The following is a 15,207-nucleotide window of genomic DNA, read 5'->3' on the forward strand; positions in this document are numbered from 1 at the left end:
ACAGAGGGAGGGGGGTTGTACCCTTTAAGAGAATTGGGAGAAATAGAAAGAGGACAGTTAAGGGCGGCTGAGGGATACTTGAACCCGGCATACAGCCCTCCACCATATGTGGCTCATAGGAAGATGCCAGCAGGGGAAGGGAGGACTGGGGAAGACCAGTCTGTGGAGATAGGAAATGATGAATGGGTAGCTGCACAGATATTATTAAAATTACGAGGTTCATTAACGGGAGAAGAGAGGGAGGTAGTGAAGAAAACAGATGAGGATAATACCAGGGAGAGTGAATTGAGGGAGGAAGAGCTGTTAAGACAAACAGAAGAGATTTTGGAGGAACGATTAGCAAAACTAAGGGATGAACAGAATGAATTGACCAAGCAGCTTGAGAGGGAAGAGAGAGAGAGAGCGAGGAAAAGGAAAGAAGGTAAGAACGAAGTGGAAAAAATAAGGGAACGAACTGAGGAGCAAAGGAGAGAAGCTGACAGGGTAAAAGCAGCAGCAGAAAGGGTATCAAGAGTAGTACTGCAGGAAAAGAAAAGGGAAGAAGAAGAAAAAGAAAAAGAAATGGCAATATGGAGGAGGAGGTTACTATCAGAATCAACTAAGAAATACGAAGAAGAGAGGGTGATGGAGAGTATAGTAGAAAAAGAAAGGGCGAAATGGGAGAGGGAGAAAGAGGATGAGAGAATATTAGAAAAGATGAGAAGTGAAGTGATGGAGGAATTGAAAAGGAAGAGGGAGGAGAATAATAAGGAGATGGAGGAAAGGTATGAAGGAGAAAAAGAGATTGGAAGATGGGGGAATATATATGATGACACAGAAGTAGCAACAACATCAGCACAAAGGGGAGCGGTTGACAAAAGAGAAAGAGGAGAACTGGACCTAATAGATTTACAAACAGTAACGATCAAGGGGAAAAAGACCAAGTGGGGGGTGCCGTTTATAAATAGCTTTTGTAGTGAGGAAGAGAGAGTGGAAAGTGAAGGGAGGAAGGGTGAAAGGGAAAGCTTAGATAAACTATACATCACCCGGACCAATATGGACTCACCATGGATCAGTAGGAGAAAGGATGAGATGGAGAGAAGTGAGGGGGGAAAGACAGGAGTAGAGGAAAGACGGGCAAATGAGGACGCAACATCCCCATCCCCATCATCTCCATCACGCCCTCCCCTATCGCACCCTACAGGATCAACCACCTCACGTTCATTACGCAAAATAAAACTAGCTCCCTTCACAGACGAACTGACACCCTATACATGGCGGCTTAGAGACCTCCCTAGTCGCAGGCAGGAAAGAGGTGTACACATGCCCACATTAAATACAGAGGAAGATGGAAGAAGGGGAAAAGATGGAGAAGAAAGGGGTATGAGCAGGGGAAATACAAACGAAAGTGAAAATGCGGAAGAAAGAGAAGTGGAGGATGGGTGTGAGGACTCAATATTATGGAACACAAAGGGTGAAACGGAACATAATTTAATGCCACTGTTGGAGAGAGGTGGGGTTAGACCACAGTATGTTCCTTGGAAGCATACCGATAAAGAAAATATCAAATGTAGGCTCCCATCATTAAGTGGAGGGGCGGGTAAATGGATATATGAAATGGAAAAACACACCGCAGGACAGAAGCTAGCAGTAGGAGATGTAAAGGGCCTTTTAATATCAATATTAGGGGATAGAGCGGATGACATATGGAAAAGAGCGGGATTTCATGGGGTAACAATAACAAATACATCGCACGACGGGGCACCGTTCGCAAACTGCAGACATGCACTATGGCAGGCATTGAGGGTACAGTACCCAGACACCGCAGATATAGGAGCAATTACATCTCGCAAAATGCATGAGAACGAAGATCCTGTTGATTACATTCAGGAAATCCAAGAGAAGTGGCGCATGGAAACTAGAGAACAATGGGATAAAACACCAGCAATATTTTACCATATACTGGTACAAGGGCTCCCGGAAGGAGTTCAGAAACAACTAAAGAAAGTAGTGGGAATGGAGGCAAAACCATGGCCCGAAATACAACTGACTATAGTGCATCATTGTAGGACGTGGCAAGGAAAAATGAAACAAAAGGAAGAGGACAGGAAAACGGAAGAGGCTAAACTAGTACAGAAAAAGCTTACTAAGTACACAATGGAAGGGGCACTAATAACTACACCTCCAACAATGACCCAAAGCCCCACACAAGTAGTGGCTGCACAAGATTCCTCACAAATACCACCTCCACAGATTACGACACAACAGGTGCCGCCACTCCAACCATACACGCCCAACTTGGGAGGAGGATACCCAATGCAAGGAGCTGGATATTACAATTATAACAGGGGGAGAGGAGGACTTATGAGGGGGAGAGGGTACGGGTATGGTACCCAACCGCAGGTGGGAGGATTTAGAAATTCCTATCCCACAGGGCAACCAGTATACCAGGACAACACCGGGAGCTTTCCATGGCAGAATAGGGAACCACCGGTGTGTTGGAGCTGTGGACTATTGGGGCACATGTCACGCACGTGTAGAGTTAGACCAGGAACACCATCATGGAATAGTGAGGGACAACCACGGCCCGCACAAGTACAGCAAGGCATACCACAACAGCAAATGTTGCCACAAGGAAATGAACAACAACAACAATTAACACAACAACAGCCCCAACCATTGCCACAACAACAGGTAGCGATCACACAACAACCACAAATACCACAAACACAATTGGGTAGGGTGACGGTTTTGGGACACAACCCTTATACCGGGAATGGCCAGTCGTTGTACCCCCAATAGGACAGCCCACAGACGGCCTTGGTGTGTCCCATCCTGTCAGTAACACCTAATAGTGCGGAGGAACCACGCATAGAGGTAACGATAGGTGACAAAAAATTATCATTCCTTGTTGACACCGGGGCGACCCGGTCTTGCATAAGGGAAGGTAGATTTAAAATGTCAGGTGAGACCATGAACACCCAAGGATTTTCTGGGGCTAGAGGGTTGGTTCCCTTTACTGATAACATTCCCTTATCTATTGGAGATTACGATCTGTCAGTTCCACTTTTATATTATAGTGCTTCACCAGTAAATATACTGGGGAGAGATATAATGAACAGGTTGAATATGACGATCTCCTTTACTGAGGACGGCATAATTTGCTCTACTCCAGGGATTAACATGCTCACAGTACGGCAAATTATGCAGGCATACTGTGGTCAGACAGCGATTAGGGCGGAGCCAGTAGATGGTGAACTGTTCCAGTATGGAACAGACATGGCAATTGCATGGATGCCAGGGATAGAAGGGAAAATATGGAGAAGGCCAGCAGCCTATCTGTTTAGACCAGAAACACCTGTTAACGAACCAGAAGGGAAGGTGGTTTCAATGGATATTGAGAGCATTATTGCAACAGCTAATTATATTGCTGTACATGCCCAAGACAAAGAAGGAAGAGCATGGAGGGCAGTGATAGCATTAGCAGAAGGATGTAGGCTCACCCAGGTGTCAGATGAAGAGCTGTTTTCTGATGAAAAAGAGGAAGGTGAAATGGTGTTTATGATGAGTGTGGAAATATGGCTAAGAGTGGCCTACAAACAAGTAGCACAGAAAATTGCAATGGCACTTGAGGCACCCACATGCACCCCGGTCCCTTTCTTTAAGGACGACATGTCAAAGGTACCCAAATCATTGTGGACTACTGGCCCCTATGACGTGGGCTGCATAAAAAGTATAGGGGGAGTAAACATAAAATTAAAAAAAGGTGCAATACTCCCCAGAGTAAAACAGTACCCACTATCAAGGGAGGCAGATGAGGGCATATATGAAACCATAACGGCCCTTATAAATAATGGTTTATTGGTCCCCTCAGAATCACCATGTAATACGGCTGTGTACCCAGTGCGCAAGGCTAAAGGAGGGTCTTGGCGCTTTATACAGGACCTCAGGCCCTTGAACAACATAGTAGAAGCAGAATATCCCGTAGCTGCAAACCCGGCCACAATATTGTGTGGCATTCCAGCAGAAGCATCACGATTTACAGTGATCGATCTTAAAAATGCTTTTTTCTCAATACCATTACACCCAGACTCACAAGATCTGACGAGCTTCACTTACAGAAACGCTAAGTGGAAGCACACCAGATTACCACAAGGGTATTGTGAATCACCTTCAATTTTCAACAGAGTGATACAGATGGATTTGGGTAACATTGAAGTGGAAAGCACAGTGTTGCAGTACGTGGATGACATAATAATTTGCAGTAAAAACGAAAAAACATGCAGAGAGGACTCATTAAAGATGTTGACAATATTGGCTGACAAAGGTTACAAGGTAGACATGGAAAAGATACAGTACTGTCAGGAACAGGTACTTTACATTGGTCAGCTTATATCCCAACATGGAAGAAAGATCGCACCACAAAGAGCACAAGCTATTTCGGCCACTCCAATGCCACAAACTGTAAGGGAACTGCAGCAGTTCCTGGGGCTCTGCAACTACTGTAGAGCTTGGGTATTTGATTACAGTTCATATATAGGGCCCCTACTTGAGGCGTTACGGGAAGCAAATAAACGGGAGAACAAATTGGGGTGGACGAGGGAAATGAAAGAAGCTTTTGATGAATTAAAAGATGCGATATCAACTGCTCCGGTGCTGGCATCCCCAGACTATGAGCGGCGATTTTTTATATTTTCACATTGCGACTCAGCAGTAATGAAAGCCGTGTTGGCTCAAAAAACAAGCATGGGCTACAAACCAGTAGCATTTTACAGTGGCCACTTAGATCCTGTAATGTTAGGACACTTCCCCTGCGAACAAGGTCTCGCCGCAGCCGCTTTTGCGGTGGAGAAAGCATCAACAATAACCATGGGGTGCCCGACTACACTATTTGTGGAACATGCACTTTTTGCAATATTGAATAAACCTAAATCCACCCTAACCACGCAAAGAGCATCAGGTTATGAGATCATTCTATCCAGAGCTGAACTATCAATTGTTAGATGTAGCACGGTCAACCCTGCAAGGTTCCTAGCAGAAGTAATTGAGGAGGGAGACTATGCCCATGACTGTACTGAAACAACTGATATGTACTCATGTACTAGAAAAGTTGAGGAAAACGCACTAGAGGGGGGTGAGCTGTTATTTATTGATGGGTCATCAACCATCGACCAGGGGGATGGTGTGAGGAGGACTGGGGCAGCAGTGGTGAAAATGATGGAGGTACCGGTGTGTGTGGCAGTGAAATGTGTACAATTACCACAGCATTACTCCGCTCAAGCAGCTGAACTGGTCGCACTGATCTTGGCGTTGAAGGAAAGCTTTGACAAACGAGTGACTATATATTCCGACAGCGCATATGTTACATCAACTGTCCACTCAGGGTTGTCGAAATGGAGAAGAAGAGGGTTTAGGAGAGCTGATGGCACCCCAGTGCAACATGCTCTCTTATTGGCTGAACTGATTGAAGTAATAAATGACCCCCAGGAACTAGCTTTAGTAAAATGCACCGCACACACCAATGGTGAAGACCACATCTCAAAAAGGAATGCAGCAGCAGACGCACATGCGAAGTATGCTGCATACTTTGGTGAGGTATGGAACCCCCCAGAGTCACAGAGAGGGAGAGGGAGGGGAATAGCAAAAGAGATGCTGTTAAAAGAAGGGTATACCCATCTCCCAGCCACACAGATTATGGAGCTACAAGCGGCTGCACCAATAGCCGAAAAGGAAATATGGGTAAAAAGAGGATGTACAATGTCCCCAACTGACGCACTATGGCGCCAGGGTGGCACTGGAAAGGTTGTAATACCATTGGCACTTTTGAACACTGCCCTGAGCCAACTACATCATCCAGCCCACACAGGCAAGGAAGTAATTGCAGCACGAATTAGGGAAGACTGGTCCTGCCCCGAGTTAAATTCCCATGTGTCGAATTTTATCAGTAACTGTATCACATGTCAACAGTTTACGGCCGGCCACACTCTAAAGGTGATAAGAGGTACTATACCCCGGCCAGAGGGACCTTTTCGGCATCTCCACATTGACTATGTTGATATGATCAATATATGTCAAGGAAATAGGTATATGATTGTAGTAGTATGCCCATTCTCTAGGTGGATTGAGGCAGGGCCCTGTTCACACCCAGATGCATTTAGAGCAGCCAAGTTCTTAGTGAGGGAGGTCTTCCCCAGGTGGGGAGTGTGCGAGGTGTTAAGGTCAGACAACGGCCCACATTTTGCAAACGAGATGTTTCAGCACATCACATCGCTGCTGAACATTAAACATAAATTTGCATGTGCATACCACCCACAGGCCAACGGTATACGTGAACGCCTAAATGGCCTATTAAAGGAGGCAATTGCAAGGATACAGCAAACAACAAAGAAGAGTTGGTTATATTGTCTTCCCTTAGCATTATTTGAACTGAGGAATAGGCCAGGGTCCGACCACCACCTCACTCCCCATGAGGTGGTTACCGGACGTCAAATGCGCCTTCCCCTAACGCCAACGTCAAGAGCATTTAGCGACCATGAAAGTACTGCAAGTGTTCTGGGTGATGAAATGTACCAATATGTGTCTTCTTTGATTACTAGTGTAGTGTTTGTGTCTCAACAGCTCGAGCGCACACGGGGCGGGTCTAATAGAAGCCAACAAGAAGACGCGGATAAAGAACTAGAAAAGGAAGGACTGTGTAAGATTGCTAAAGGTGACCACGTACTACTTCGCAACTTCAATAGGAGATGGAATGACCCACGCTTTACGGGTCCCCATCTGGTAGAGGAGGTATCAACAAGAGCAGTAAAGTTACCGGACAAGTGTGCCTGGAACCACCTACACGACGTAAAGATCTACGGACAACAGACCCGCCCCAGCGCCACCGACAGGTCCATTGAGAGAGCAGCAACAACATCGACAACAGGAGAAGGAGGTTCTACCACAGCCAGCGGCTCATTTATTCCCATACCCTGTCACTCCCCAGACTCCCCAGAGACAATAACTGAAGAAGAAAGGGGTGATCCCCATCCAGCCCACCCCATGATCACACGCTCAAGAAGTAAAACAACGCCCACCGGTTGAACACAAATACCCCCTGCCCACCATCCACTGACCCCTGTACCCATTACAGTAGTAACTGTACTAAAGGACATTGTCTCGCACAAATACACATGTAAACACGTGAATGCTCTTTTCTTTTCTCTCGCACACGCAGGAACCGCGTATTATTGTATTGCTAAGAAGTAGATAATTAACAAATTCACTGCCCAGGAGTAGATGGTACCCTCAGACGATAATTACCCAGAAGAATTGTCACACTAATTTGTATATGAAATAAAAAGGCCAACGTACCTGAAAAGGAAAAGGGTACGAGTTTACTACACAGCGTTCCTGTTGGCCATAGAATATTCAATGCCCCACCTCCACCCGTACTTACCTGCCCGAAGAGATAGATCGCTCAGAGTAGCGTGGGAACAGCTCTTCGCCTGGGCACTGAATGACTATTTGATAGGGAGAGCTTAACAACTAACATTAACCAGCATATTAAGAATTTTCAGGCGGGCAACTCTAACATCGCAAGAATTAGCTGCCGGACTGCAGCAAGGTAAGAGCAAAATGCCGGTGAAATTAGCATATGTAATAAAAGTAATAGCGATTTTGATAATCACCGGGTGCGTAGCTGCCTCTGTATGGCAGTACAGCTATGCAGTATTATTGCTGTACCCAAACCTAATGCACCCCACCCCCAGCTGCAACAGGTGTTACGTCAGGTGATATTAGCAAAATTGCGCACAAGCAGAATAGAATACAACGCAGCACATACTCAGATAATAAAGGTATTGACAATTATATACAAGATTCAGCACACGTCTCAAACAACATATGGTATCAACACATGACCCACATTGGTAAGCAGACAACAGAAGACAGCTGCTACGTTTGCTCATTAATACCATACGCCATGAGCGCTTCTCGAACATTTGTTGCCACAGAAATGGACGAAAAAACGGCACGGTGCATAATATACTTGGCACTGTTCCAAACGAAAGGAAGATTTCAAGGAACAGTGGTGCATATGACGTGGAAAACACGAGACTCATACCCATACGAAAACAACTTCCTCAAGACTTATTTGAGTTACCACAAGAGCAGTTTACATGCTGAAGCCTTTAGATACATAACAAGTGGTCCTGCAAAAGGAGAAACAAAGAAAGTAACACTGCAGTACTTATCATGTGATTGGTACGCCACTGAAGTTCCTGGCAAATTAGGATGCTGGGAGAGGCCACTGGTGACGATAACGGGGAAAGTATACTTGGACAACAAATGGGAGATAGGAGTGGTTGGCAGCAACATGGTAACAAAAGAAACTATTTCAACTATTGATGCGCACAATCACAGATGTTGGACAACTTGGATCAAATACGTGCCAATGCTCACATGGATAGAAACGGATGAAGACCCGATAACAATACTGCCGTTGACTGCGCCTAAAGTATGCTACCAACATAAAGGAGAGGTGGACGTAGGATATAACACCAATTGTGGAAGCGTGATGGAGTTACCTGAGGGGGGAGCAGGAACAGCAGTGATAATGGACCATTACTGGGCCTGTGGAGAAAAGGCGTATCACACGCTGCCCCCTCTGTGGAATGGTGTATGCACGATGGTGCACGTCAATGTACCATCGCTAGTGGTACCCCAGAAGCATCTGAATGTGGCAAACTTCCCCAAAATGGATGAAGGGGACAAGAGGAATAAGAGATCTGCACCGCCTCAGGGGGAGCCAGGGAACAGGACCAACGGCAATGAAACTGTCCTAAACAGACGATAAAGACAAGGGGAACCTCTGACAGGAAATTACCTATGGGGAAGGTCGGAAACGGCACTCACTTCGATTCCGCCACAACACAGACTATTCAGCAGAGCAGCAATGTTCTTCTCCTCAATAATACATCCAGGATTGCAGGCTTACGCGAATGCAAAATGGCTCCAGATAACTAGATGGGAACTCATGATGACCATCAATTCTACAGTAAACGGATTCAACGCAATAAAAGAAGAGCTGCGAGCAATAAGAATGGTAGCACTGCAGAACAGATATGTATTGGACCTCCTCACTGCCATGGAAGGAGGAGTTTGCGCAAAGATAGGACAATCATGCTGCACATTCATTCCTGCCAATGATGCTGACAACGGTACAGTGACAGAAGCAGTTTCACAACTGGCCCAGTTACACTCCAAAATGGTGGATGAAAGTAAGGGTGTGAAAAAGGATGAGAGCTGGTTTTCGCTATTATGGTCATGGATGCCATCTTGGCTGTCAGATGGACTGAAAATTATAGTTGGCTGTATTATTTTGGCTGGAGCTACCCTGATCATAATAAGATTTTGGAAAGCCCGGAAGGCACGCACCACTGACGAGTTGCTTGAAATGGTCGGTATGCACCCACTGATGCCAGCAGATGACGGCCAACACACAGGCATAATAATACAAGAAAGAGAGAAATTGCGCAACCAGATCATCACCAACCATCTGGACCCACCATCGGTGAAGGTCGAGAACCCAAGAAACCCCAGGAGTTACATAGGGAAATGGGTATACTGCACTCCTGGAGGAGCCTGTGAGTATATGTATTGGTCGTTTGAAGATCATGTTAACCATTATGGACATTTAGGAGGAATAACTAAAGTGTGGAGAGTAAGAGGAGATAACGAAAAGGATATGTTTGTGGTCGACAAGTCGACCAGAGGGAGGACTGAAGTGGGAAAATGGAAAAACAGACTCCCCTCTTTCCCCTCTCGCGCCTGGCCTAAAGGTTCACGGCCCAAGCACCCGCCACAAGAAGAGTTTGCCCATCTACCAGACGACCAGATACCCTGGTACAGGAACATATGGATGTGTCCATCTGCCTGCCCAGCAGCCCGGCCTGCCCATGCCGATGCCTGCGGCATGGATCAACTGGACTAAAAATATACGTCGTTAGAGATGCCATGACGACCTAGCCAACGGATAGCACACCTGTGCCAACATACACACTGGACACTCCCGCACCAATCTACATGAAGAATATACTCAGTGCTATGACGTAGGCGACAGACATACTCACGGACGTGCATCTTTATTGTTTTCCATATAGGCTTTCAGAAATGCAGAAACGCAAGACGCATCATGAACTCATCTAAAGAGCTTGCTTACGCTTCTCCTACACTTAGGTGCCGTAATGAGAATTATAACAAAGACACGATACTGGCCATAAGACAATATGAGACTATAACCTAAAGTGCCTGTGCATGAGACGGTTCCACCTATATACTAGGCCTGAGTAGGCCGCAAGCAAGAGCTCTCGTGGACGATTAGCAGAACAAGAGTCAGGTTGCTGATCCTGCAGAATGAGTCTGGGGAAAGCAGACAGCCAAGGTCGTAATGTTGCAAACCCACATTCCAAAAGCAGACCATCAAGGGCACGATGTTGCAACCTCGCACGCCGCGCACCAACATCAAAGTCGCACCTGCAATTAAACCAGGCACCCAGTGGAAAAACAATATTAATTGTGCAGAATTCTGCCTCAAACACGGTCCCATCCCACGTGACCAAGCCGAACCTGACGAGATGCCAAACCCAGGAGGAAGGAGGCGTCTGGATCCCTCGTTACGAGACAAAGGCAGATACACTTGAAAGGATCAATGGACATCTGCAACGATGGGAGTAGTCGGCGTCTAGCTCATGAATAAGTCTTCACATTGTCTGCATGTACCAATAGTGAAACATTGTTGCAAATTGCAGGTACACCGAGAGCTGGGAACAGCGATGGTCCCAGGCTGGGAAGCTGACGGGCGCACCAATCAGAACATGGGGCTCTTATCACTGACGCCATTAACTTCAACCAACCATTAGGAGTCTTCATGTAACAATTCTCATGTATCTAATTGTAGGGACAACCCAGATATATCACCTGACTAACCCTCAGCCACTCATATTATTCTCTATACGTATGCTATACTAACCCTACCACTCGAGCAACCAATTAAGAGTGGCGATAGGTTTTTTTGTTAATTTTCTAAAGTGACGCAGGTAGCGCGTCATACTACAGTAAAAAGGGCCTGCGAGCCCCACGATTGTGTGTGTGTCAGGTCAGACGCGTATGATCCTTGACCCATCCCTGCCGTTTGTGTTTAATAAACTGCAGAGTCACATTGCTTCTTGTGTGTGTTTCATACTCTATCTCTTTTGGGATAAACGGGAGGAGTTGGGGCCTCCCTGCCCGGAGGTCTGCGGACGGCCCGGCCGACCCCGGCAGAATTTCCCCCCGACATCATGATATTAACTACCCAATTAAATTGTACATTGAAGATACAGTGGTCACTCCAATAGTTCTTAAAAATGTGAAATGCCAGACAAGAGTTCATTAGAAGAGTATCAACAAATATATAATCAATCAAGGATGAGCTATCCACCCTGTGCCACGTGTGCCATTCACTGATGTTCTGTAAATTATTGGTTTTTCCTATCAAAGGGACTAGCCCCCTGCTGCCAAAACCTATCCTCCATTTCTGACCCACCAGTTGCTTCTCTGAGTTACCCACATAAATCTCTGCCAGTTCCCACAATTAATGGGAGTGAGCACAATCTGCATTCAAATCACCCATGACAGTGACCCTTCCTTCAGGATGAATTCCCATCCACTCATCTACTACCCAGCAGATCCCATCTATGAACGGATCAACTGTTTCGATTCCCTTATGCCAATAGATGTTAAGCAATAAGAGATTGATCGATCTGTTCACGTACCTACAGTCAACCCACCCAACTGAGGCCCAAAGAAATGTCCGCTGCAGTCAAAAGGCCACCTGAGGTCTCCCTGTCCCATCCCTAGTGGGCTGGATGAACACACTGTAACCATCAAGAGTGGGTACTGATGTTAACCATGTCTCCTGCAGGCAGATGCAATTAGCCATTCTCAACATATTCATACAAACAGTATTAGAAAAAAAATGGACATTGCCTCAGGTGTTCCAAGATTTTAAACATAGTGGTACACTATTCCAAAGATCTCCTAGGGAGTTGTCCTTCTCATGGGACCAATTTTTGCCATAGGGAGGAGATGATTGATGCCAAATCCATATCGTTTGGCACTCCACTCTGTGCCAATTTGTCAGGGATAGCTATAACCTTAGGTTGATTAACAATCGGTTGAACCGCCCCATTCTGATGGATAACAATTCTTGGTTCATTGATCTGAGAGATTTCACAACCCAACCCTGCCAACGCTTCCGTTTGGGTAAGAATAAGTTATCTTACCAGGGGAGAGGACAGAAACATAATACTAATACTCAAATCCTCTCTCACGGGAAGGAAACCATCCCAATATCTGCCGATGACACCAGGGCCAAACTTGGGATGGCAGCGAAAATGGCTAGAATATTTGGCCGATTCATACAGATCCGATAGTCTGGGCCCAGGTTACAATAGATCTTAACTTGGTGAATTTTACGACCACCACCCTTCTCAATCTGCCATGTATCGGCTTTTCCTTTTAGGGCATCAGAGTAAGAATAACGACTCAATTGGGCACTTACAGGACCATGCAGTGCAACATTATTCCAAACAGTTGCTTTGGTGTGTTCTCTCTCGCCAGCACTTGTGGGGTAGTGAAGACGCTGCAACAGGTCCTTCATCCCTGCTGATACTCTGGGATAATTGGATTCAGGGGGGAGGTTGGCCTCCTCTTTAAGGAATGTTGATTTTCCCATTTTGAAGCCCGCCTCCACCCAGTCCAGATTCAATTTAGGGTTAGGACAAGAGGGTAGGGGTTGTGATTTAGGGGTACCTTCTTTCACCACCGTAGGTAGGTGTGAATCACTTACACCTCTAAAGCCCTCTGTGTGTAGCTTATCCGAATAGACCAAATGGCTTTCTGTTATACCTGCAGCCTCAATAATACCTGACACACTCTTCGCTGACGGCGACACAGAGGTAGTCACTCCTTCGGGTGGACCCCAGATAGACTGGAAGTGATTGGAAAATGGGCCCAATCTATGGATGCTACGTCCCTGCTTACCCCACGTCACAGAAGGATAAGGGATGGAGAAGGGAGTAGCAGGAAAACCTTTCCCCTTCATACCATAACTCATATCTGGAACCGCCCTACCCTCTGAGGATTCCACATTCTTTGCAAATAGAACAATACTAGGTATTGGGGGAATAGGTGCGCCCTCCTGCCCATCAGAAACAATTGGTACATTCTCAGGAATGATCTGCGCATTTAGCGCTGGTTCAGAAATAGGAATCACATGTTCCGGATACAGGAGACAAACTAGCATGGAATAATGTCCGGTGGTCCATTCTCAGAGATAGAATTCTGTTATTCCTAGCCCCCATTCTCCACTTCAACGCTTTCCCTTTCAGTGATGTGGTGGATTTTTTTGAGAGCGGGGAACTAGCTTGCACTTTGGGTAGACCCCCTTCTCCTTTCATGTCCTCGTTAACCTCTTCTCCCACAATAGGTTGGTCATTAATGAGGTCAATGGTAGTAGCAGCAATGCCAGTACTGCCATGGTCCTGATGGACAGTTTGCGGGTCAATTTCTCTCATAGAAGTGCTCGCTTCCAGAGGAGTCAACTGATCGTTCGAACCTAGGTCGTCAGCGATTTCAATGACAGACCCCAGGCCATTATCCAAATTTGCCATCAACTGCTGCTCCTTCCTCGATGCCACCTCCTCCCTCAAAATGGCTAAAACGAATCTGAGACCCTATTTCTTCAAGCTTCAAAGTAACATCGCCCTAAGTCGGGTTAGTAGATTTCAATTCCGCCCATATGTTGTCATATAGGGCAACAAAATATTTAGGACTGATACAGTGGGGTGAGAGAGGCGGATACGCTCGTCCACCTCTCTCAAAGTATGGTGTAACGCTGAGGAGCCATCTTGTACTTCCACGTCATCTCCTGTTTGGGAGGGTGGCTGTAGATCTTCTTGGTAATGATTTGTTTATTATATCAACCAAGGGAGTTGGAGAGTCAAACGTGGGGGCATCACAAGGATTCGGGGGCTGGAGTTTAGAGAGTTCTAGGTTCAGAGCTTCCAATTCCCCTTCCGCTTGATCAGCCAGTTCAGTTATCCTGACATTTGTCAAATCTTTGAGCCCCCAAAGTTAGGCTGTGAAACCATCACCAAATGATCAATCATTGCTGTCCCCTTCAATGCTGGCAAGGCTTTAATCTCTGTGCTGATTGTTGCAGGTTTGACTAAATAATGCTCTATAACCCTTTGGCCAGAAATTGGCCTCGAGGACAAAGTGAATTTGGATGTCCGAGATGCTAATGAGTTAATGGGTACGCCTTGGTTCCCTTTCTTCCGTGCATTCAATTGGGGAGTAGTGGTCGTGTTTAAATTATTTTCTACCCTGACCACCGACCCCTTCTCCCCATTGCAGATGGTCACAGCTAGTTCTAGGGGGGGAGGTGGGTTCCCTGGCATAGTGTCCAATTTAACACCCGGGTTTTGAACCCCACTTGCTCTTGCCTCTCGTCTGTAGAGAATGTGACCCCTGTTTCGGGTGGGAGAGATATATTCAACAAAAAGGATGGGCTTCGCATATTCAGTGTTGACGTTTTGAGGTCACCCAGCTGAGGTCCCCCTGCTCCGCTGGAGGCCACCATGTGCTCCTGTGCGGGCATCAGCGTGCTGGCCCCACCACGTAGGCCTGATCTCATTGGGATAGCTCGAGATGGAATAGCTTGAGTTCCAGCCCAAAGGGTAGTTCCCGTGTCAAAGGGTGAAACCAACGATCACACCCCGCAGTCCCCGGGCCCGAGGGTACGATTACAGCAAGCGTGGAGAATGTGTTACTGGACTAATCCAAGTATCATCCAATAGGCCAATTGAGAGGGAAATTCCTGCATCTCAGAGTTCCTCCGCCCAGGAGTGCGAAGATGTATAAGATCAATCAATAGAATGAGAATGATGCCGCTTAAATAGCACTACTTCACACGCTTGGGCTAAACTAAATTGTTGACCAATGATAATCAATGTACAGTTTTTGCTGCCAGCCACAGAGTAGGGGAGAGTAGGGGAGAATCTTACACCTTTACTATTAGCAAGGTCTGTAGTGGCAAATGGGAACTGGTAAATGGCAGCAGTGGGCCCAGCACCCAGTGCACCGGCCCAAAATGCCCAGTGTGCCCTAAATGCTCCTCCTCCTCCTCCTGATGAGCTACTTAATTGC

The sequence above is a fragment of the Ambystoma mexicanum genome, chromosome 6p (assembly GCF_040938575.1).
Source record: "Ambystoma mexicanum isolate Mex_15411 chromosome 6p, UKY_AmexF1_1, whole genome shotgun sequence".
In the NCBI taxonomy this organism is placed as follows: Eukaryota; Metazoa; Chordata; class Amphibia; order Caudata; family Ambystomatidae; genus Ambystoma; species Ambystoma mexicanum.